Here is a 26,093-nt window from a genome sequence, read left to right as displayed (position 1 = left end):
CTCGTGATGAGTGGTATTGGCGGGAATAGGTAGTGCAGTGGCATCCCCTGCCAACAGTGGAGACGAAGGGCCGCGCATGTAGAAGCGGGGGCATAGTCTGGGGATGCAAATGCATCTATCTCCGGGGTACAAAATCTCTGGAACAGAGGGTGAAGATAACGACTGTTGATGGTCCACTCGTGGTCGCTGATGGAGTGTCGACTCAGAGCGTCCGCCTGAATGTTCTGGACTCCGGGTAGATGCACTGCAGATAGGAAAATGCCATGGGCAATGCTCCAGTGCCAGAGGGCTAGGGCTTGTTTGCACAATCTGGTGGAGGCCGTGCCTCCCTGTCGATTTATGTAGAAGACAGTGGCTATGTTGTCTGAGGTGACCTGGACATGTCTGTTGTGAAGAGGCGGAAGGAAGGATCGCAATGCCCTGTGAACTGCCAGTAATTCTAGGCAATTGATGTGGAGAGATCTTTCGTAATCTGTCCACTGGCCTTGTACAGTGAGTTTTCCTAAGTGGGCTCCCCATCCCCACTTGGAAGCATCGGTGGTGACAATCACAGAGGGAGGAGTCTGGGTAAATGACATTCCCTTCAGGAGGTGATGGTCTATTGTCCACCATTTCAAAGAAGGAATGATGTGAGCTGGGATGGTCAGTACGGTCAGTTGGTGTTGACGTTGAGGATGAAATGTCCGTACAAACCACAGCTGAAGAGGACGCATGTGGAGTTTGGCAAATAGAAGGACGGAGGTGGTGGCCGCCATTAGTCCTAGCATCCTTTGAAAGGTGAGAGCTGTTTGAGAACGATGTAAAATTATCTCTTTGGCCAGAGATTTGATGTGTTGTACTCTGTCTGCTAACAGATAGGCTTTGCATGCAACTGTTGAGAGTTGTGCCCCTGTGAACTGTATGGATTGAGTAGGGGTCAGATTGGATTTTGTGGTGTTGACCTGGAGGCCTAAGGTAGTCAAGAGAGAGAGAGTGGCGGAGACATCGGTCTGGAGCTGTTCCTTGGATTGGGCAACGACTAGCCAGTCGTCTATGTACGGGTAGATGGAGATTCGTTGCTGTCTCAGAATTGCTACTACCCCCGCCATGCACTTCGTGAATACCCTTGGTGCTGTTGAGAGGCCAAAGGGAAGGGCGCGGAATTGATAGTGCTGATTTCCTATGGCGAATCTGAGGAACCTCCTGTGATGGTGGTTGATGGTGAGGTGAAAGTAGGCATCTTGTAGATCTATTGATGGCATCCATGCTTGCTCTGGAATCAGTGGTAAGATGGACTGGAGTGTGACCATCAGAAATTTTTTATGACGGATATGGAGATTGAGTTTCCTGAGATCCAGTATAGGGCGCAGCCCACCGTCTCTCTTCGGGACCAGGAAGTAGCGGGAGTAGAATCCGGTGTGATGATATTGAGGTGGAACTGGTTCTATAGCTCCCTTGTCCAGCAAGGTTGCTACTTCTAGGAGCAGAGGGGGAACGGGGGGGGGGGGGTAGCTATGAACCTGTGGTGTCTTGGAGTCGAACTGAACTCTATGGTGTATCTGTTTTGTATGATTGTCAGAACCCAAGAGTCTGAAGTTATGGACTCCCGGTTGTGGAAGAACGGCTGCAGTCTGATGTCTGGGCGATGTTGGGGCTGTTGGAGGGGGGTAGGGGAGTCAAAGAGACTGTTTGTTGGTCGGTGTTGCCTTCTTTGCAGTTTGAGGGCGAGCCCTCTGTTGAAAGGGTTGTTTTATCTGAGGAGGCTTACGCCTCCAAGGTTTATTTTGGCGAGGAGATCTGGAGCGTTTATAGTAGTTTGGCTTCCAGGTTCTTTGTTTCATGGTTAGTGACTGTGGTTGGGTGACTCCCAGCCTCTTAGCCCTTTTCCTGCTGTCATCTACGTTAGTCGGGATATCATCCGTTGTGGCATTGAAAAGGCCCTGCCCGTCAAAGGGCAAGTCCTCAATTTTGAACTTAATGTCCGGTTGTAAAGAAGAGGACCTGAGCCACGCGTGCCTGCGTAGGGCGATTGCAGATGCTAGGGTTCTAGAGGAGCACTGAGCTGCATGACGAGCCGTGTTTATTTGCTGCTTGCTGACTCTTGAAAGTTCTTGTAGAGCATGAGTAGCTTGCTTCTGTGCAGCCTCAGGAAGAGCTGTAACTAAAGAGTTGAGTTGAGTAGTCAGATTGTATGCATATGCAGAGAAGTATGCCATATAGTTATGAATTTTAGTAGTGGCAGTGGTGAGAGAATAGATTTTTCTCCCGATGGTGTCAAGCTTCTTGCCCTCTCTTTCAGGAGGAACAGGATGTCTGGTTTGTTTAGATTTAGATGACGAATGAACTATCATCGAGTTAGGAGCAGGATGATTGAAGAGGAGTGATTCGACCCTCTTAGACGTTGGTACAGAGGCTGGTTTGTCCCAGGCTTCTTTTAAAGTTTCCAGGTGAACTGGAAGCATAGGAAAGGATGAGCCAACAGGGAGATCTGCATGCACTAGGTCGTAGACCACGTCTGAGACTTTAGGCACATCGGTTGTAAGCTTCACGTTGAGGGAGTTCGCCATATTAGATAGTAAGTCTAGGTAAGACTTAGGTCCCTCAGATGGAGAGAGATCAGACGGTTTGGCAATGTCTGATGCTGGGGAGTGAAGCCCTGAAGCTGAGGAGTGGGACGATATAGATTGTTCTGCTTCCGAGTCGTCAAGGGTATCCACCTCTGGGGTCCTGATGATTTGTTCTGGCCCTGGGAGTTGTGTGCGCTGTTTAGCGGGTTCGACAGCCATAGAAGCAGCTGGTGAGAGTGGTTTTGGTTGTGTGACATATTCACGGTACCATGGGCGGTCGTTGTGGTAAGAATGCTCTCGACATGGAGAGGCGTCTCTATAGCGAGGGCGAATGTCTTCACGAGAATGATCTCGATAGTAGGCCATTTCTCGGTGTCGAGAGTCTTCACAGGATCGAGAGTGCTCATGGGCGCGACGTCTGTAGAAGCCAGGAGAGGGCGATCTGCGGTATCTTCGGTACCTACGAGGAGACGGTGACCTCGACCTCGATGGAGTGTAGTAGTAGTAGCGGTCTCTGTGACTGCTTCTGGACCTTTTTTCTTGAAGGCGCAGAGGGGGTTCTCTCAGAGTCGAAGGTGCTCTGGTCATTGAAGGAGCCGTTATTGTCTGCCGGAGAGTGGAGACCTCTAGAAAGGAGTGCGCGTCTAAGATGTTAAGGTGCTGGCTCTTTGTCAAACCCGGAGACTCAGTACTTAGAATCTGATCAGGCAGGGACTCGTGCACTGAAGGTGATCTGGAACTGATGCGGACAATTTCAAGTGGCGTAATGGCAGGAGTCGAGGTCGATTTCGAAGCCGGAGTGGTTTGAATCGAGGTCGTAACGGTCGTAGTCGGATGAGGTGTTGGAGGTCGAGCCGTCGAGTTCGGGTACAGAAGCTTATGACTAGTCTTGGACTTCTTAGGAGACTTCCGATCCAAGGGGTCTCTCGAGGTCGATTTGGTGCGGTGCTGCTTCTTGGATTCGTCAGACTTCTTTAGATGTTTGCCGGATTTAGGCTTACTGGGAACCTGCGCCACGGAAGCCACCGGTTGAGACGTTCCCTTTTGAGTCAGGGAGGATGGAGAGGTCTGCGAACCCGATGCGTGCGACATTACTGGGCGCAGTGATGACTCTAGCAAATGGCTTTTGAGTCTTGCCGCGTGGTTTTTCTTCGCCTGCTTGCCGAACTGGCTACAATGCACACAAGAGTCTGTTCGGTGTGCCTCGCCGAGGCAAAAAAGGCAGAGAGAATATCCGTCAGTGGACGGGATTTTCGTGGCACAGCGAACACACCTTTTGAAAGTTATCTTTTCCTTCCCTTCCATCCGCCCGGAGAGGGGGGGGGGAGAGGAGGACGAAAAGCGAAAGATAGAGAAAGACTTTTTTTTTTTAACGATACCAGGTGAAGAGTGAAGAGGAACGAAGGACGTGAAGAGACGAGGAAGAAGGTAGAAATCCAAAGGACTGCAATGAAAGCGGGGAGATCAGCGAGGTAGGTGTTTTCCGGACGGCGGTAAAGAAGAAACTGAGTGGGTTGGGCGCCTCCCCCTCGTCTAGGCATGCGCAAACGATGCCTCCTCCCCGGGACGATGGGAAAGGGGACACCATATGGGACATCATAAATAGATCTCTTTCAGAGGGCTCTTTTCCCTCTCCTGAAAAAAGCTACATCTGACCCAGCCGAATTGGCTCACTATCGGCCGATGTCAAATTTGCCCTTTTTGGGCAAAATTACTGAGAGGGCTGTGGCGTTGCAGTTACAGGGCTTCTTGGATGACACTTCCTCCTTAGATCCATTTCAGTCCGGCTTCCGCCCGGGCCATGGGACGGAGACAGTGCTGGTCGCCCTCATGGATGACTTCCGGCGACATCTGGACCAAAGCGGCTCGGCGGTATTGCTGTTGTTAGACCTATCGGCGGCGTTCGATATGGTCGACCATCGGCTGCTGACCCGCCGCCTTGCCGACGTAGGAATTCGGGGGTTAGCCTTACAGTGGCTTTCCTCCTTCCTTGAAGGTCGGGGACAAAGGGTGGCAATTGGGAGAGAGGTGTCCCAGAGGCGCCTACTTAACTGTGGGGTGCCCCAGGGGGCAGTTCTCTCCCCGATGCTGTTTAACATCTTCATGCGCCCCCTTGCCCAGATTGCCCGGAGGTACGGGCTGGGCTGTCACCAGTATGCTGATGACACCCAGCTCTATCTACTGATGGGCGACCGGACTGGAGACATCCCTGAAAACCTGGACTGAGCGTTGCAAGCCGTGGCAGGATGGATCAAGTCAAGTGGGCTGAAGTTGAATCCAGCGAAGACAGAGGTCCTTTGCATGGGCCGCGGTGGACCAGGGGAGAAGATCTCCCTACCAGCCTTTGACGGTGCGTCACTGATACCAGTGCGCAGGGTCAAAAGCTTGGGAGTGCTACTGGAGCCTCCTTTGACAATGGAGGCACAGATAGCTGCCACTGCCAAAGCCGCCTTTTTCCATCTGAGGAGGGCGAAGCAGTTGGCCCCTTTCCTGGAACATGGCGACCTAGCAACAGTGATCCATGCAACGATCACCTCGAGGTTGGACTACTGTAATGCCCTCTACATGGGGCTGCCCCTGTACCGAACTTGGAAACTGCAGCTGGTGCAGAATGCAGCGGCCAGGCTGTTAGTGGGACTACCCCGGTGGGAGCATGTGCAGCCTAGGTTGTGGGAGCTGCACTGGCTGCCAATTGTGTTCTGAGTTCGTTACAAGGTGCTGGTTATTACCTTTAAAGCCCTATATGGCCGAGGACCTGCCTACCTTAGGGACCGCCTCTCTCCATATATTCCCCAGAGAGCACTGAGATCTAGCTCCCAAAATCTTTTAAAAATCCCTGGACCAAGGGAGGCCAAATTGAAAACAACTCGAGAGCAGGCCTTCTCAGTAACGGCTCCTCACTGGTGGAACCAATTACCAGCAGAGGTTCGAGCCCTGCGGGACTACAATCAGTTCCGCAGGGCCTGTAAAACCACCCTTTTTCAAATGGCCTTTCAAGACTGAATCTTGAAATGACATCCAGCCATCTGACATACATCCAATAGGTTTTGTATTATAGCACCTTAATTGTAAGTGTAATAGGGGTGGGGGGTGGGCTCCCTCTGGGAATCCTACCCCCCCAGGGAAAGTGCATGCGCAATACATAGCCTCTCCTCTCCCGGTGTAGTGAACGCCGCGTGGTCACTGTCTGGCTATGCCTGGCAGATGGTCACTGCAATGGCCTCTCCTGCATTACTGCATCCGTAGCAACACCTTCTCGCTGGTCCCCCCCGTTTTCACAGAGTTTGCTACGTCATGGTGCGACCGAATTGTCCGGCGGTATAACCGGATGGGCAGGCTGGGCCCACCAACCTCGTCAGCCTAAGAGAAGGAAAACTCTAACATCAAACCCGGGCAGATAGAGCTCGTTAATGTAACACCTACCACCTGGAGGACTCACTGCCGGCGTCCCGGCTTACTGGGCCATGGCAGATGACCCCCAGGTGAAAGGGTGGAGCCAGTACCGCGCACACTGCGCTTCACCTAAAAAATTCCTCTGCGCAGGCCTGAAGGGCATATCCACACACACAACCCACAACGCATCAAGTCCTGCAGCGATAGGCAAGGGGCGAAACGGCAGGTGGAAGGTGCCACTGGAAGCCGCAGTCCCGATCCTGCATGTAGGCGGTTCAGGATATTGGTCGCCTGATGCTAACCCGGAGACGAAAGCATCTTTCGGCAGCACCCTGAACGACCAAGCAGCCTTATCTAGGGACAGCACTGCTTGCTCCACACGGAGAGGGGCCTAGAAAAGGTGGCCTAAACAAAGCTCGTCTCCCCCACCCCAGTTGGCTAGCCGCGGTCAACGGGCATCCTTACTTGCGGTCGAAAAATAACAACAAAGAAAAGGCATGCACCTGCCTCACAAAGTGTGCAAAGACTAAAGCTTGCGTGTTGGAACATCAGAACCATGCTTGACACAGTAGGCAGTGGTCGCCCTGAACGACGCTCTGCTCTAGTTGCCCACGAACTTCTCAGGTTGAATATCGACATAGCAGCTCTCAGTGAGGTCCGTTTCCCTGAGGAAGGTAGTCTTCAAGAACACGGTGCTGGCTATACCCTCTACTGGTCGGGTAAGTCAAAGGCTGAGAGCCGCTTTTCTGGCGTTGGCTTCATGGTCAGGAACTCCATTGCCTCCAAACTCGAAAACCTTCCAACAGGTCACTCAGATCGCATCATGTCCATGCGCCTCCCACTTCAAAACAAGCAGCATGCAACACTCTTCAGTGTGTATGCCCCAACCCTTCAAGCAGATCCTGCAGAAAAGAACAAGTTCTATGCTGATCTACGCAACCTCGTACGGAAGACCCCTACAGAGGACAAGGTGATCATCCTTGGCGACTTCAATGCCAGAGTAGGTAAAGACTCGGAAGCCTGGAAAGGAGTACTTGGCAAACACGGCATTGGCAACTGCAATGACAACGGGCGCCTCCTGCTAGAATTCTGCATGGAGCACCAGCTCACCATCACCAACACTATCTTCCAGCAGAAGAACAGTCTGAAGACAACCTGGATGCACCCACGGTCCAAGCATTGGCACCTTATCGACTACATTCTGGTGCGCCAGAGAGACCTTCGAGATGTCTTACACACCCGAGTAATGCCCAGCGCAGAATGTCATACGGATCATCGTCTTGTACGCTGCAATCTCCGTCTTCACTTTAAACCCACACCCAGGAGAGGAGGTATCCCTCGGAGGAAGTTTCAGGTTGGCAGCCTCCAGTCAGCCGAAGTTAAAGCTGCCTTCCAGGCAAAACTCCAGTCAAGAATTGAGGACCTCAGTTGCCCCACAGACCCTTCTCCAGAAGCACTCTGGGAACACCTAAAAACTACCGTCCTACAGATCTCTGAAGAAGTCCTCGGGTTCTCCACAAGGAAGAACAAGGACTGGTTTGATGAGAACAATCAAGAGATCCAAGAATTACTGGCAAAAAAGAGATCTGCCTACCAAGCACATCTTGCTCAGCCCTCCTGTCCTGGGAAAAAAGCAACCTTTCGCGCTGCATGTAGCAACCTCCAGCGCAAGCTTCGAGACATTCAGAACGAGTGGTGGACCAAGCTTGCAGAGAGAACCCAGCTGTGTGCAGACACTGGTGATTTAAGAGGGTTCTACGAAGCCCTGAAGGCAGTATATGGTCCATCATATCAGGCTCAGAGTCCCTTGCATAGTGCAGACGGCCAAGTGCTCCTCACAGACAAGGCATCCATACTGAACCGGTGGTCGGAGTATTTTCAGGTTCTCTTCAGTGCCAACCGCGTAGTTCAAGATTCAGCAATCCACCTCACCCCACTTCAACCGGTGAAAACAGAGTTGGATGAGATCCCCACCCTAGAAGAGACTGTTAAAGCCATCAAGCAACTGAAAAGTGGCAAGGCAGCAGGAGTTGATGGAATTCCACCAGAGATCTGGAAGCATGGGGGCACAGTACTACATAGCTCACTTCACAAAGTACTTGTCACCTGCTGGGAACAAGGCAAATTACCACAGGACTTTCGCGATGCAATCATCATCACCCTATACAAGAACAAAGGGGAAAAGTCAGACTGCTCCAACTACCGGGGGATAACCCTGCTCTCCATCGCAGGCAAAATCCTTGCCAGAATACTCCTGAACAGACTGGTGCCCACCATTGCAGAAGAACTCCTCCCAGAGAGCCAGTGCGGCTTCAGAGCTAACAGGAGCACCACCGACATGGTATTTGTTCTCAGGCAGCTCCAAGAGAAATGCAGGGAACAGAACAAGGGTCTGTATGTGACTTTTGTCGACCTTACCAAAGCTTTCGATACCGTTAGCAGGAAAGGCCTGTGGCAAATCTTGGAACGTTTAGGATGTCCCCCAAGGTTCCTCAGCATGATCATCCAGCTACACGAAGACCAGCGAGGCCAAGTCAGACACTGCAACGACCTCTCGGAGCCCTTCCCAATAGGCACAGGTGTAAAGCAAGGCTGCGTTCTCGCGCCAACTCTCTTTACAATCTTCTTTAGCATGATGCTTCAAAGAGCCGCAGTAGATCTAGATGAGGACGATGGTGTCTACATCCGCTATCGCACCGATGGCAGCCTGTTCAACCTGAGGCGACTAAAGGCACACTCCAAGACAATGGAAAAACTCATCCGAGAGCTACTGTTTGCTGATGATGCTGCACTCGTCTCCCACTCGGTATCAGCTCTGCAGCATATGACGTCCTGCTTTGCAGAGGCTGCCAAGCTATTCGGCCTAGAAGTTAGTCTGAAGAAGACAGAAGTTCTCCACCAGCCTGCACCCCAGGAAGATTATCACCCTCCCTGCATCACTGTGGGTGAATCAGTTCTGAAGACAGTCCAGCAGTTCAGCTACCTGGGGTGCATCATCTCCTCAGATGCCAAGATCGACAAGGAGATTGACAACAGGCTGGCAAAGGCAAACCGTGCATTTGGCCGACTGCACAAAAGAGTGTGGAGCAACAAGCATCTGAAAAAAGGCACAAAGATCAATGTTTACAAAGCGGTTGTGATGACAACCCTCATCTATGGCTCCGAATCGTGGGTTTTATACCGTCATCACCTGCGACTCCTCGAGCGCTTTCATCAGCGCTGCCTTCGCACCATCCTCAACATCCACTGGAGTGACTTTGTGACCAACACTGAAGTCCTCAAGCGGGCAGAGGTTACCAGCATCGAGGCACTGCTGTTGAAGACGCAGCTGCGCTGGGCAGGGCATATTTCTAGGATGGAAAACCACCGCCTTCCCAAGATTGCCCTGTATGGCGAACTCTCCACCGGCCATCGAAATAGAGGGGCACCAAAGAAGAGGTACAAGGACTCCTTGAAGAAATCCCTTAGCACCTGTCACATCAACCATCACCAGTGGTCTGACCTAGCCTCAGATCGCAAAGCATGGAGGCACACCATCCACCAGGCTGTCTCTTCCTTTGAGAACACACGCATAGCTGGTCTTGAGGACAAAAGGAGATTGAGGAAGAATCGCACTGCTACAGGACCAACCCTAAATCAGACTTTTCCCTGCAGCCGCTGTGGCCGGACCTGCCTGTCCCACATTGGTCTTGTCAGCCACCAGCGAGCCTGCAGCAAACGTGGACTATTGCACCCTTCTTAAATCTTCGTTCGCGAAGCCAAGCCGAGAGAGAGAGAGAGAGAGAGTTTTAATTAATTAATTAATTAATTTAATGGATTTTAATGTATTTTACTGTATAATGTATTGTTGTACTCTCCATGTCTGTGAGCCGCCCTGAGCCTGCCTCGGCGGGGAGGGCGGGATACAAATAAAAAATTATTATTATTATATTCTTAAAGGCGCGCCAAAATTAACGCTTAGGATTGCTTTGAATTCTCCGAGGTGGGCCCGATCCTGGCGGATAAACCCATATGTGGGACTGCACAGAGACCACGAAGAAGATCCATATATATCCACTGTGCTAATGAGGCATCTTGACAGCCCTTTTTTGCCTTGAGGGAAAATCACATGCAGTGCAGTCCTCTTGATACACACTGTTGCCATGTTCTGTGAATAGCAATGAGCTATTTCTCTGATTTTGTACATGTGATCAGAAAACTCAGATTTCTGAGGGCATCAGTTCATGCTTGCAAGCCTGCCAAAGGTGGGAAATATGCCTGTTGCCCTGTACACACAAAATGTGTGTATTGAGAAGATTATGATTTCCCCTTATGCTAACTGTGACAACTGAAAAGGGCTGGAAATATAGAACCTACACAAGTTCTCTTCATGCTCAATGGTAGCTGTAAATCAACAAAGTCATGAATCATAATAGACAATATTGGACTCCTACTCCGAACTCTTCTCCATTCCACGCCCACCTTCACAGCCTTCTATTAATACCTCATAGCACTCAAAGTGTTTGTTCACTTTCATCAGCACTTGTCCTTTTGTCCTTTCCTACGTTGTTTGGTGCGCAGAGATTTGTTCATTCATAGATTTTAAAACAACAACACTGTCTTACTTTCATTAAGCTAAGCTTCCTGCTGATGTCATCCTTGTGTTACAAAGCTCTTAATTTAAACCATGACATAAATGCTTTTCATCAGTTTGATATTTTTTGTTCTCTGTGCCAAAGTTCTTGCATTTTTAAAATCAAGGGTATGCAGTATAATAATTGCTGCAGGACAGGCTGCTTTATTCTTAAATTTGAAAGACAAATGAAGTGTGACGTGCATATGTTTCAACATGCAGGATTTATTTTTTCAGGTCCTCACTTTCTTCTGTCTTTCCTCTGCTGAGTGTTTTGACTTTCTTTGAATCTGACCTAATGATACTAGATCTCAGGTGCCATTCCCAGCTGTCATTGGACTGAAAAGTGTTTTGAATTTGGAGCCTCTCTCACTTGCTCTTAATTCAGGCCTCCATAGATTGTATTTCACACAACATCATCCTTTTGAAAACGGAAAGATCCTTCATTAACCCCATATCTTGTTGTGTATTATATAAGAACAGAAGAACAGAAGAGAAGCCATGTTGGATCAGGCCAATGGCCTGTCCAGTCCAACATTCTGTCACACAGTGGTCAAAAAACTGGGTGCCATCAGGAGGTCCATCAGTGGGGCCAGGACACTAGAAGCCCTCCCACAGTTGCCTCCCTACACAAGCATGAAAAATACAGAGCATCACTTGTCCCAGATAGAGTTCCATCTATACCTTGTGACTAATAGCCACTGATGGACCTCTGCTTCATATGTTTATCCAATCCCCTCTTGAAGCTATCTATGCTTTAGCCGCCGCCACCTCTTGTGGCAGTGAATTCCATGTGAATTTCCCTTTGGGAAAAGAAGTACCTTCTGTTATCTGTTCTAACCCAACAGCTCAGCAATTTCATTGAGTGCCCACAAGTTCTTGTATTGTGAGAAAGGGAGAAGAGTACTTCTTTCTCTACCTTCTCTATCCCATGCATAATCTTGTAAACCTTTATCATGCCACCCCTCAGTCATCGTTTCTCCAAGCTAAAGAACCCCAAGTGCCTTAACCCTGCCGCCTACTTGACCTACTGTGACATGCCGGCCCTGGTAAGGGCCCGTTTAATTATTTAATATTAATAAAGGCGCAGTTACAGCAGGGCTCAGATTGGTGGATCCCATTGCCATACTGGTCATGTGACAGTCATAAAAGACTCAGCCCACTTTCAATGGTGACTTTTTTTTTTGCAGAATAGACCTGTATAAAAAAATTCTAACACTTTATAAAGTCAGTTTAAGAAAAGAGTTAAGGGGCTTGCAACATTTCTTATACTCCAACAAACAAGGAAATTATAAGTTAAGATTGTGCTTCCCTGTTCTGTGCCATGTCCTTTGAGATCATCAATAGAAACCCTGTTCTGCCTGCCTATCAGAGCTGAGGTAGGTAGCAGCCAGAAGTGGTGCCTTTTCAATTGTGGTGCCCCAGTTTTGGAACACTCTCTTCTTATATACTTACCTGGTGCTGGACTTTTTTCCTGGCACTATATGAACATTCATTCTCCCAGACTTTTACATGGGATGTTTGGTTTGGTTTTCTCTCCCCACTTGTACAGTAATATCTATTGAATTTTAGTTCTGCTTGATTCTCTTGTAGTTATCTGATGGTTTTAATGTTTTGTAGTTGCAAGTTCAACTGTTTTAAATATACTTTCCCACTATGGGAACCAGGTTTTGACTGAGAACTAGTTTGGTATAGTGGTTAAGTGCACAAACTCTTATCTGGGAGAATCGGGTTTGATGCCCAGTCCCCCACATGCACTTGCTGATGTGATCATCGGTCAGCCACATGTTCTCTCAGAGCTGTTCTGCTCAAGAGCAGTTCTGGGAGAGCTCTCTCAGCCCCACCTACCTCACAGGCAGTGTTCCCTCTAAGCTGAGTTAGCATGAGTTAGCTCACAGATTTTTAGCCTCCAGCTCACACATTTTTGTCTTAGCTAAGGAAGGATGACCCCAGAGCACGGTAATTTATGCAGTAGTTCACAACTTTAATGCCAGTAGTACAGTAAGTAGAATTTTTGCTCACAAGATTCTGCAGCTTTAAGAGAATATTGCTCACAGGGTGTCTGTTGTGGGGATAGGAAGGGAAAGGAGATTATAAACTGCTCTGAGACTCCTTCGGGTAGTAAAGGGAGAGGTTGAAATCCAATCTCTTCTTCATACATTTTAAAAAGCACAATTAAATAAATCACAGGAGTGTTACAGACATTGTACAGTGTGACATTTCATGCTTGTTTGAGGAAGGACAGTGTTACCCCTGGCCTTCTGTGGCTTTCCAGCCCACACTACTATTTTTGCATATTTATCCCATAACCCCAGGAACCAGTTTTCATGAAGCCGGCAAAGGCTGGGAGGAGAAAGTGGGGAAGATCAATAATACTTATTCAGTCCTTTCATTGTGTTTGTACTGTATCCAGCTTGGTGCCTTGATATGATTTTACTCCATTGCATATTGTGGTATTGCATAATGCACAATAAAACTAAAGGAAAAAACCACAATCATTTTAGTGCACAATAAAACAAAGAAAAACCCTGAAAAAATAAAAATTCAGCTGTAAAAAGCTGATTTCCTTTCCTTCATCTATGCATGATTCTGACACACATACCCCCATCTGATTAACTGACTCTGTTACTATAATTCAGTTGGCATCGTCTGCATTTGACTGGGAAGATGGTGGATATTTTTCTTACAGGTACACATATAAGGTTTTTAAGCATGTGTTCAGAATTTACTCATATTGCAACAAAGTTTTTATCTTGTAAATCTCAAAATTGTATGAATATGTTCCACTAACCTGTTAGATTAAGGTCCTTGGAATTTTTGTGAATTTTTGCCAGAATATAAAATGGAAAAAGAGAGAGATACAAAATATGTTTTCACAAAACTTTTGAAGATTAAGGCAATTGATTAAAAATGTATAGGTGTTCTCCATGTTCCAGGAAAAGTCTCCATGCATCATTTCAGGTTGGCAGGAGATTAATTCTACGATGAATAGAATTTTCAGGCGATATAATGGTAGAAGGGGGGGGAGTGCCTTGTTTACACAGATGCTCTTGCTGCTGTCACATTATCAAACCACTTGGACTTTTTCTTGAAGTTTTATAAAACAGCACCTGAATGTTAGTAAGGAACAACCAATGAACATAGGTTTGAAATATAACTTTCTAACATCACCCAGATGACCACTTTAAATGAGGCATCTATTTCCTTTTAGGCTAAATTGATAGCCATGGTAATATAATTATTTGAGATATGTTTATCATTTACTTCAATGTATTAAACAAATCTGCAGTAAGTCTTGAGCCTGAGGATACCAACTTAGCTGTGATATGCATTACTGCCACGTTTTAGCTATAACAGAGAACTGCAGGAAAAGAAGTCAGGTCAATGAAGAGCTTCTTGGATATCAATAGGCTAAAGGAGATAATCTGATAAAGCCTGATACATATAAACACCTCCAGAATGTAGTAGTCCTCTGATCTGAATGAACAGCAAGGGTGTGTGTGATTATGATTCTTTGACTTTGTCACAGTCCTGATTTCACCTCTGCCATACCACACCTTCCTTTGAATATGCCTCGACTTGCTGTGTTTCTGCTCTGCCTCCACCTGACCGAATCCATGGATCTTGCCTCCACACCTGGCAGGAAGCAGATCTACTATAGTAGCACACCAAAAAAGGTGTGTGGATTATGTTTATGGCTTTTACTGTGGCTTTAGAAACTGAAAGAACACAATATGTAGACCTGTTGAAAATAAAATTGTTTTCCCAATAAAACTCATAGGAATTTTTGTTTAAAAGGCAAAATCTGTGTTAAAGTCAGATTATAGGCTTTGAAACCTCTCTAACCATAAATGAAGCTGATATGTTGCCGCACAATCATGAGGATCATAGCTAGCAGAATCTGTTCCAACATGAGACTCCTTGCCTGAGCCTTTGAGCTGCAATCATGTTATGGAACGTTCAAGAATATTCTAACTGCTCAGCAGTTAAACTGACAGCACAAAGACCCTTTAGTAAGAAAGGGCTGAGTGGTGTTGGTGGGACAGTGGAAGCAAGGATGCAGAACTTCCTTAGCAGTACTCAGCCAATATTCTGCCAGATCAGGGGTGGCCAAACTGCAGCTCAAGAGCCACATGTGGCTCTTTTACACATATTGTGTGGCTCTCAAAGCACCCACTGCCCCATCGTCTGGCTTGGTGAAGGCATTTGTCTCTTTAATCACTTCTCCAAGCCTAGCCAGCGGGCAGCTTGGAGAACATATTTAAAGTTAAAGTTGCTTTCTTTCCACTTCTCTCTCCTCCAATCTATTTTCCTTCCTTCCTTCCTTCCTTCCTTCCTTCCTTCCTTCCTTCCTTCCTTCCTTCCTTCCTTCCTTCCTTCCTTCCTTCCTTCCTTCCTTCCTTCCTACCTACCTACCTACATCTGACGTTTATTCTATGTGGCTCTTACATTAAACAAGTTTGGCCCATGGGATGGATGTGGCACAGGCTGTTCCCAGGACTGGATCTACATGGGGTTTTTTTGGGAGGGATTAAAAAATTGATGCCCCTTTATGGACCCATTCTATTTTATAGACCAATAGAATAGAATTGACTCCATACAGAATTTGCACACACACACCCCAGCAGCACTAGGGACAAGAACCCCTTCTGCTCTCCCTTAGATCCAACCCTGTTTGTCCCTTGAGCAACTGGCTGGTTTCTGCTTTCTTCTCCAGTTCTGCTTCTGGTATGTCACAGCTTGCTTTCCCAGACTCTCAGTCACACAGAAGAGATAGATAGGCAAGGTTCTATTTTCTGCATTGGTTGAGGCACCTTCCCCTCTTCCTTCCAGAAGGAGGGAGAGGATGAGCCACAGCTTGCTTCCTAGCCAGGCTGCCTCAATTGCACAGAAGACAAAGACAAGGTTCCTCCCTTCCATTGGTTGAGGCTCCTCCCCTTCCTCCCCTTTGCTCAGCTGCCTCAATCCCAGGAGAGAAATACCAAGCACCTTTAAGACCAATGAAGTTTTATTCAAGATATGAGCTTTTGTATGTCTTGCCACAGTGTGTGTGTATTTTGTTGGGCTCATTATGCTGTCTGTGTGTGTGTGTGTGTGTGTGTGTGTGTATTTTGTTGGGCTCATTATGCTGTGGCTCTCCAAGATGCGATGCGATTTTCCTCCCCTTTTTCACTGTATTCATGCTCTTGTGATCCAGTTTTTCTCAGTAGGAAAGCAATGTTAGATGAGGAATAACAAGCCAGAAAGGATGATTAGTTTGATAGTGTGTGTCCAGACCAAGTTCACCCAGTACATTTCCTTTGTAGACTGAGTATTTTGAACCTAGACTTCCCAGATAACAGGCTCATACTGACCACTATACATGGCTGTCTCTCTGTTCTTGCATTGTCTCATAGGAGTTGCATTTATTTTTCTGGGAAGGCTATAGTTTTGTAGACCAACACATAGCCCTCACTCTGTGTCACATGTTCTTGACCAGCACACAAAGCAATTTATGTACAAAAGCTCACAATGCCCAGCCATTTCATGTTTTCCCCTGGATCATCCTAAGCTCAGAGCACTGAGCATGAGATTTCTGTAAGGTAAGGTAAGGTAAGGTAAAATTTTATTTGTATCCCGCCCTCCCCGCCTAAGCGGGCTCAGGGCGGCTAACAACATCTTATACATATACAGTAATAAATATAGAAAATTTAAATTTAACAATAAAACTTAAACTAATATCATAAAAACCCGTTAATGCATTTTAAAATTCATAATTTAATTTGATCTGACAGCAATGGTGACATTCTGACGCTAATTTCTGCCAGTGTGATTAGTTCCATGTTAACATAGGTCCTTGGACAGGACCTTGGCAGATTCTTAATTAACAACAACAGTCGATATATGCTTGTTTAAAGAGGGCAGTCTTGCAGGCCCTGCAGAACTGATCAAGGTTCCTCAGGGCCCGCACCTCCTCAGGAAGCTGATTCCATAAGGCGGGGGCCGCTGTAATGAATGTCAATAAATCAAAAGTAGGTTTGCAGTAGCAAGATTGCTACAGCACAGACATTTTGATGCAATAATTCAGAGCAAGATGTTTCAGTTACCAGAGACTGTTAAATAAACAAAATATTGCAAGAGTGTTCATATTTTAAGCATTTTTAAAGTAAAAAAATTGCTTGTGTCCTCTATAAAGTGTACATATCTGCTTCCTGGCATTACATTTTATGACACATATGGACTGGTCTGACAAGGTCTCATTTATGTCAGATCCGGCCCTCATAACAAATTAGTTCAACGCCCCTGCTCTATGTGATCAGCAGTGTGCCAGTATTTTAATCTCAATTCCAGGGCCAAAGACGTGTATTTCAGACTAAGTTGTACAGCTCTAGATAATGTACAAGTACTTGGGCTGGAGGTTCTGGAGAGATCCGCAGCTCAGGTGGCCTTGTTACCCAACTAGATACCTGTTTAGGGGCTAAAGCAGTGCCAGATTAAACCCTGTGGAGGCCCCTAGGCAGTCAAAATCTTGGGGGCCCCTTGCACATTATCTCAGAGTCTGAGTGCCCACCCCACTGCCCATGGCCCCTGCCGCAGCCTGCAGGCACCTTCTTAAAAGCCCCTTTTACTAAGCTACATGGGAGAGGCAGAGAGAGGCAAACTTGGTGACAACTCCATGAACAGCCACACCAGGCAAGTTGGGCAAAGAGCAGCTGAATTGCTGGCTGCTTACTCAGGCTGGGAAAGCTGGAAGCAGGGGGAAATCTGGGTGGGTGGGGACCCATAGGCCAGTGCCTACTTGACTCAATTGTTAATCCAGCTCTGGGCTAAAGATACAAAGAGACCCTTACATGGGTAAGACTATATATGCATGTCCTGGGTAATTACCTTCAGGATCAACTTAAGGTCCCTTACAAAAGAACACGGGAGAAAACAGCTCTTAAAAAGGGGGAAAAAACCCTTTATTCCCCAAGCAAGACAAAGAGTAAAGAATAGAATGGCAGGAATAGCAAACAACACAGTAAACAGTTGTATGCGATAAACCTATGAGAACCCGTTGCAGAAGTTTACTTTTGTTATTGTCTATTAGAAGGAGAAGAAAGACCTACAAGCCTGAGAGCCTGTTTGGTGTAGGTGTTAAGAGTGGCAGATTCTAATCTGGAGAACCAGGTTTGATTCCCAACTCCACATGAAGCCAGCTGTGTGACTTTGGGCCAGTCACTGTTCTCTCAAAACTCTCTCAGCCCCACCTACCTCACAGGGTGTTTGTTGTGGGGAGAGGAAGGGAAGGTGATTGTAAGCCGCTCCAAAACTCCTCCAGATAGTGAAGAGCGGAATATAAAACCAACTCTTCTTCTGATCCCAAAGGAAGAGACTGATCTTCTTCGTGGTCTCTGTGCAGTCCCACACATGGGTCTTGCCGCAGGCAACGGATCCATTCCTCGGAGTTCCAATAGCTCGCCTATAGCGCTTTTTGGCGCGCTCCCCTCCCGCCCTGGGGAGCAGGCAGCGACCGCGCATGCCTGGAGCGGGGGGGGAGCGCCTATCCCACTCAGTTTCTTCCTTTCCGCCGCCCGGACAACACCTTCCTCGCTGCGCTCTCTCCTAGCTCGCCTCGTCTCTTCTCGGCCTCGTTCTCTCTCTTCATCTGGTATCGTATCTTCTTTTTCCCAATTTTCTTCGTCCCTAAAAAAACAAACAAAAAAAAAACAAAAAAAACCCAGAGAAACCGTTTCTGCGCTTTCCTTTCCTTTCTTCTTACCCTTCCCCCCCCCCGCCCCTGTCCGGAGCGTATGGAAGGGAAGGTTACCTTCAAAAACTGTAGGCACTGTGGAGCCAAAATCCCCACCACAGACGGCCATAGCCATTGCCTTTTCTGCCTTGGGGAGGGCCATCGAGTCGAGTCTTGCCCTCATTGTGCAAACTTCGGCAAGCAGGCACGCAAAAACCGCGCTGCGCGACTACAGGCCTTCCTCCTTCAACGGTCCTTGCGGGCTATGCCCACTTCTGACTCGCCGCCTCCCCCACCTCGAGCGGGAGATTCGGCTACCCCGGCCGCGCTTCAGTCTCAAAAGCCGCACAAGTCCGGGAAACGATCTCAAAAGCACCTTGAGACCGGCCACAAACCTTCGGAAAAGCGCCATCATTCCGGATCGGATTCAGCGCCGAAGAAACCTCGGCATTCGGATTCGGCGACTCCGGAGTCGGCCCCTAAGAAACCTCGCCATTCCGAATCGGCTCGGCATCCCGAATCGGCGGATTCGGTTTCAAAGAGCCTTCACCAGTCGCACTCGGCGCCCGTAAAACCTCGGGACGCTATGGCTTCGACTTCCGCGGCTTCGACTTCCCAGTCCACCTCGACTCAACCACTCCTGCCGCCTGAATTATCAACCCCGGCGGATGTCATCATGGACATGCCTCAACTTACTCCACATACCTCCACGGCCGTGGAGGTAATCCCAATCCGGTCGCGATCGCCTTCGGTGCACAGTCTGGTACCCTCCGAGTTTCTCGAACCCGACCGCACCACCGACCCGACTCAGACCTACCTGCGCTCATCTCTAAGGCCAGGATCCTTCCGGGACGTCGCAGTCTCGCCACTATTCCGTGAATCGGCAACCCAAGTGTCTTCCCATCGGATTCTAGTTCGCTCACGTTCACCGCGTAGCCGCCACGACTCCGGATCTTCCGTGTATGTTGAGCAGCATGATTACCATTCTAGAAGGCGGTATGACTATTCGCCCTTCTCAAGATCTCCTTCACCTCGGCGCAGTCGTTTCCATTCCCGATCGCCCTCCGATTCGGACGCTCATTTTAGATACCATGAGTCGGAGCCTTACTTGCATCGCGACGTCTCCACTCCACGGATCCGTTACGGGGATTCACCTCGACCCCGTCATACGCGCCCAACTCGACACGACGACTCACCTCGTCTCCATTATGATCATCCCTCTCGACTCCGTGACTTTCCTGGAAGGTATTTCCAGTACTCACCTCGACTCCGTGACCGAATTCGATCCTTGGAACAGGAAGTGGGTCCCTCTAGACACCATCAGGAGCATCCTCGGTACCGGGACGTGGCTGCACCTCGCACAGCTTCTGCTACTGTGTCCGTTGCCCCGGTCACCCCACCCAGATCTCCTGCCAAAACTTCAGAACCTCGAGCTCCCGCCTCGGAGCCGCTCATACCTCCATCCTCTCCCTTGGGGGAGGCCTCCTTATCTGACAGAGAGTCCTCAGGCTCCTCGGACTCGGAAGATCACACACCTTCCCTACCCTCTGACTCCGCGCAACAGCTCCGGCTCTCTCCATCAGATGCATCCAAGGCGTACCTCAACCTGATCACCTCTATGGCAGAAGCGCTGAAAATACCACTCCCAGCGGACTCCCCCAAGGTGTCGGACATGGTACATGACCTAGTGCAGTCAGACTTCCCTCCCGGCTCCTTACTTCCGATGCTACCCGTGCATTTGGAGGGTCTCCAAGAGGCCTGGGATAAACCCGCCTCAATTCCCCCCGCTTCAAAGAGGTTTGACTCCCTCTATCGGGTCCACGCCCCCGACGCCAAGTTCCTAGCTTCGCATCCGGCACCGAATTCCATAATTGTCCATTCGGCCACTAAGGCCAAACCCTCCAGACATCCCACACCACCGGATCGTGAGGGAAGGAAACTAGACACCTTAGCAAGGAAAATCTTTACTCTGGCTTCCACCAACTCGAAGCTCAATAATTATTTAGCATACTTTGCCGCTTACACCTTTAATTTGGCCAACCAGTTTACGCCACTTATACCCTCGCTTCCTGACACCTCTCAGAAAACAGCCTCCTCCCTGGTCGCCGAACTGTCCAGGGTCTCCAAGCAACAAATTAATTCCATTCGTCATGCGGTCTCCTGCTCTTCCCGAGTTTTCGCCTCTTCCGTCGCCCTACGCCATCATGCTTGGCTTAGGTCCACCAATCTGCAACCGGACATCAAACAAAAAATAGAGGATCTCCCTTTCGACGGCCTTGGCCTCTTTCACGCTTCTACCGATGAGGTCTTGACCTCGGTCGACGACGGTCGTAAGAGGGCCAAACGCCTGGGGGTGTCTCAACCATCCTCACAACCATTCAATCGCAACAAGTCCTGGGAGCCAGCCTTCCAGAGACGCCAACGTTCTCCCAAGCAGGGCGACTATTGGAAAAGAAGGCCTATACAACAAAAACCTCCTTTCCACCAGAGGCCGCGCCCTCAGCAAACCAAAAAGTCTTCCACCTCTACCAAACAGTCTCTTTGACTTCCCTCCCATGCAGCCGTCCTACCCAACACGTCTCTCCCCATTCTATCGGACTTGGAGCTCTATCACGACCGATTCTTGGGTACTCACCATCGTACGCCTAGGGTACGCAATCGAGTTCACTTCACCGCCTCACCACCACTACTTTATAACTACCCCCCCCTCTCCTCACCTCCATCAGGAGATTCTGGACCTGCTCCAGAAAAATGCCATAGAACCTGTTCCCCCTCAACATCGGGGGACGGGTTTCTACTCAAAATACTTCCTGGTCCCCAAGAGGGATGGAGGCAAGCGTCCTATCCTAGATCTTCGGAAGCTGAACAAATTCATCGAGTACAGGAAATTCAGAATGATCTCTCTGCAGTCCATCTTGCCCTTGATTCCAAAGAATTCCTGGATGGCTTCCCTAGATCTTCAGGACGCTTACTTCCATGTCACAATTCGACCTCAACATCGGAAGTATCTCCGGTTTGCAGTGGGCCAGGATCATTTCCAGTACACATCCCTACCGTTCGGTCTCTCCACTGCACCCAGAGTTTTCACCAAGTGCATGGCGGTGGTGGCGGCTGCCCTACGAATCAGAAACATCCCAGTCTTTCCTTACATCGACGACTGGCTCCTCATTGCTCCCACACAGCAGCAGCTCGAGTCCAATCTTCACACCACTCTTCTCCTCCTATCTTCTCTAGGCTTGCGTGTGAATGCTATCAAATCACACCTCACCCCAACTCAGGACCTCAACTTCATAGGGGCCTATCTCTGCACCTCCCTCCATCGTGCCTTCCTCCCGGAGGACCGTGCGCTGACAATCATCAACCTCGCCAGATCGATTCAGCTACAACCCACCCAAACGGCCTTCACTATCCAACGCCTTTTAGGCCTGATGGCCGCCACTACAGCAGTCCTCCTCTTCGCCAGACTACGAACGCGGCCACTTCAGCTATGGTTTGTACGTGCCTACCATCCTCACGTGCAACCTCAGAGCACTCTGCTCACTGTTCCCCAGAGAGCACTTCTCTCTCTCACCTGGTGGACTCTACCCGACAACCTTCTGGCGGGCATGCCGTTTCTACCAACCCCCCCAACAGCTACCGTGACAGCAGATGCCTCCATGTGGGGCTGGGGAGCCCACTTGGATGGCAGAACTGTCAGGGGTCTTTGGACTCCTTCAGAGAGGGACATGCACATAAACTGCTTAGAGCTGATTGCTGTACACAGGGCCCTCCAATCGTTCCTCCCTCTCATCAGGGGTCGCCACGTTCAGATCTCCACAGACAATATGGCAACAGTCTTCTATATAAACAAGCAAGGGGGCACCAGATCCCTGCGACTTTGCCGCATAGCCATACTTCTCTGGGAATGGTGTGTCAAACACAACATCTATATGACTGCCATCCACCTCCCAGGTGTGGAGAATGTTCTGGCCGACTCTCTCAGCAGACTGCGCTTAGACGACCACGAGTGGTCCATCAACCCGACCTACCTTCGTCCCATCTTTCGGTGTTTCGGGACACCCCAGGTGGACGTCTTTGCGTCCACGGACAATGCCAAATGCCCTCGATTTTACACCAGGAGGGGCAGGGATGCATTTCTACAAACTTGGAGAGGTCCCCTCCACTACCTCTTCCCTCCAACCCCTCTACTAACCAGGGTACTCATGAAGATCTCACGAGACGGCACGGACTGTATTCTAATTGCTCCTTGGTGGCCACGGCAACCATGGTTCACGCGGCTACTGCAAATGTCTGGTCACACTTACCGCCGTCTCCCTCTAATGAACGATCTCCTATCGCAGGCCAGCGGCCAGATACTACATCACAACCCGCAGGTCCTGGCCTTGACAGCGTGGAGAATCCGCCCTCCTTCCTCTCTGCAGAGGTAGCCAACGTCATCCTCAATGCCAGGAAGCCTTCCACGAGACTTTCGTACCAACGCAAGTGGAAGCGCTTCTGCTCCTTCGCGGCATCTAATCACTCTTCAGCAGAATCGGCGCCCCTAAATCTGATTCTCGACTATCTGCTCTCCCTGCAGAGATCAGGACTCTGTTATTCTTCCCTGAAGGTTCACCTCTCCGCCATTTCCGCGTTTCATGACCCTGTTGACGGCAAGACGGTGTTCTCTCATAGCCTTTCCAAATCCTTTCTTAAGGGAATGCTGCGTCTCCACCCACCCATCAAGCCTTTCGTTCCGGCTTGGAGCCTCTCCCTCGTTCTCTCATGTTTAATGAAAACCCCGTTTGAACCTATGGCTACCATAGATCTCAACCTTCTCTCTTGGAAAACAGCACTGCTGGTTGCCCTCACCTCTGGGAAGCGTGCAAGTGACCTATGTGCTTTCCGACATGACTCACCATACACCATTTTCCATAAGGATAAGGTGGTCCTACGTCCAGACCCTGCTTTCCTCCCTAAGGTTGTTTCCCAGTTCCACCTGTCAGCTTCAACTTCCTTACCTGCATTCTTCTCCTCTCCATCAGACCCAGGGCAAAGAGCCCTGCACTCTTTGGACGTTAAGAGAGCCCTGTCATTCTACCTGGCTCGTACGCAACCTTTCCGTAAGGACCCTAATCTGTTTGTGGCCTACGGCAAGCCTCACAGAGGGCACAAGATTTCTACTCAGAGACTCTCGAAATGGGTAGTTAGTGCCATCAGGTTGTGTTACGAACTGGCTAAGCAGCCCTTGCCTGAGGGCCTCAAAGCCCACTCCACCAGAGCGGTCTCGACGTCTTCGGCTTTCCTGCAGGGCGTCTCCCTAGAGGACATCTGTGCTGCTGCATCGTGGTCCTCCTCATCCACGTTCGTCTCCCACTACGCCCTAGACGTGCGTGCGAGACGAGACGCTTCTTTCGGCCAAGCGGTCCTCAGATCCATCTTCCACTGAAGTTATGGGTGAGTGCATTCGCTTTCATCTCTTCATTGCATGTAGATGGTGTTATGATCGTGTGGCATGTGACTAACTCTCCTTTTTTTCCAGCACCCTCCTCCAGGTCATTCAGCTGGCTAGTCACCCATGTGTGGGACTGCACAGAGACCACGAAGAAGATAAACAGGTTGCTTACCTGTAACTGATGATCTTCGAGTGGTCATCTGTGCAGTCACACACGCCCACCCAGCCTTCCCCGCTGCTGGCCTCTTGTGATTGTTGCTTAACTCTGTACACTGTCAGTGTCAGCGGCGGCTGGAAGAAACTGAGTGGGATAGGCGCTCCCCCCCCGCTCCAGGCATGCGCGGTCGCTGCCTGCTCCCCAGGGCGGGAGGGGAGCGCGCCAAAAAGCGCTATAGGCGAGCTATTGGAACTCCGAGGAATGGATCCGTTGCCTGCGGCAAGACCCATGTGTGTGACTGCACAGATGACCACTCGAAGATCATCAGTTACAGGTAAGCAACCTGTTTTTGACAGTTCAGTCTGGGGGTGGTGATGAAATGCAAGATCAGGAACCAACTAGATAAGAAGCTGGAGCAGCAAGCTCAAAAGTGCAACCAGCTAACAAGCTGGAGATCAGAAGTGCAAGGTCTCAGGCAATGATTTCGGGGGGGGGGAGTCCAATAAATCATCTTGAGGCTTCTGGAAGCAGTCTTGAATTCATAAAGCTGGCTGCAATGGTTTAGGGATCTAAAAGGTGGCTTTCATGCACTTCTGATCACATCAAGAAAGAGACAGTAGCTTTGCTAGGATGGGATTAGACTCAAGCTAGAAGCTTTAAACTTTATTGGGGCAAAACACTGTGGTAAAATCAGCCTCAAACCACAGAGTTTTCATCCAAAACCAGAGCATTCCCTCCTGATGTCACCAACTTGCCTATGTAACTTCTGGGTGATGTAGACACATTGTGTTTATTTCTAACAACATTACTGGTTTTATGGGAAGGGGGATTTCCTCCTGCCAGCCAGCTGGGTGATGGAGGGCAAGAGCTCACAAAAGCAGGGGATCCTCTGCCCTCAACTGGGGAATGGCAACCTAGGCCCAGAAACAGCTCTGGTCACCTGGTGGATGATTGGTTCCAGGAGATGGACAGAGGAAGTATGATTCAGTTGATTCTTCTGGATATCTTAGTGGCTTTCAATACCATTGATCATGGTATCATTCTACTCTACCTGTATGGGATGGGATTAGATAGTACAATTTTGAGGTGGTCCCATTCCTACCTGGAGATTTTAGAAGGTGGTGCTGGGGGCTGCTGCTCAGCCCCTTGGCCTCTAACCTGTGGGGCCTTGCAAGGTTCCATATGGTTGCCTATGCTTTTTAACATCTCCATGAAACCACTGGGTGAGGTCATCTAGAGATTTTGGCTGGGTTTTCCACCAATATGCAGGTGACACTCAGCTCTATCTTGTACTTTGGGTTTATCCCAGGGAGGCTGCAGAAACCCTGTTTGTGCCTTTCCTTTTTCTCCAGCAGGGCTTCCTCCATGTACCCATGCATTGAACTCCATTTCTGCCAGTCTCATAAGTGCTTCATACCAATACTTGTGTGCCCCCATACCTCCATTTTACACAAGAAGCCATAAGAATCCAACTGGCCTCATGTTCTGCAAGAATTCTAATAAGTCACCAGGTCCGGATGGCATACGTCCAAGAGTTCTGAAAGAACTCAAAGTTGAACTTGTGGATCTTCTGACAAAAATCTGTAATCTTTCATTGAAATCTACCTTCGTTCCTGAGGACTGGAAGGTAGCGAATGTCACCCCCATCTTTAAAAAGGGTTCCAGAGGAGATCCGGGAAATAACAGGCCAGTCAGTCTGACTTCATACCGGGAAAGTTGGTAGAAACCATTATCAAGGACAGAATGAGTGGGCACATTGATGAACACGGGTTATTGAGGAAGACTCAGCATGGGTTCTGTAAGGGAAGATCTTGCCTCACTAACCTGTTACATTTCTTTGAGGGGGTGAACAAACATGTGGACAAAGGAGACCCAATAGATGTTGTTTACCTTTACTTCCAGAAAGCTTTTGATAAAGTTCCTCATCAAAGGCTCCTTAGTAAGCTCGAGAGTCATGGAGTAAAAGGACAGGTCCTCTTGTGGATCAAAAACTGGCTGATTAATAGGAAGCAGAGAGTGAGTATAAATGGGCAGTCTTCGCAGTGGAGGACAGTAAGCAGTGGGGTGCCGCAGGGCTCAGTACTGGGTCCCATGCTCTTTAACTTGTTTGTAATTGATTTGGAGTTGGGAGTGAGCAGTGAAGTGACCAAGTTTGCAGATTACACTAAATTGTTCAGGGTGGTGAGAACCAGAGAGGATTGTAAGGCACTCCAAAGGGATCTGTTGAGGCTGGATGAGTGGGC

The sequence above is a fragment of the Heteronotia binoei genome, chromosome 7, assembly GCF_032191835.1.
Source record: "Heteronotia binoei isolate CCM8104 ecotype False Entrance Well chromosome 7, APGP_CSIRO_Hbin_v1, whole genome shotgun sequence".
Lineage (NCBI taxonomy): Eukaryota > Metazoa > Chordata > Lepidosauria > Squamata > Gekkonidae > Heteronotia > Heteronotia binoei.
Note: the sequence above shows the minus strand (reverse complement) of the source record.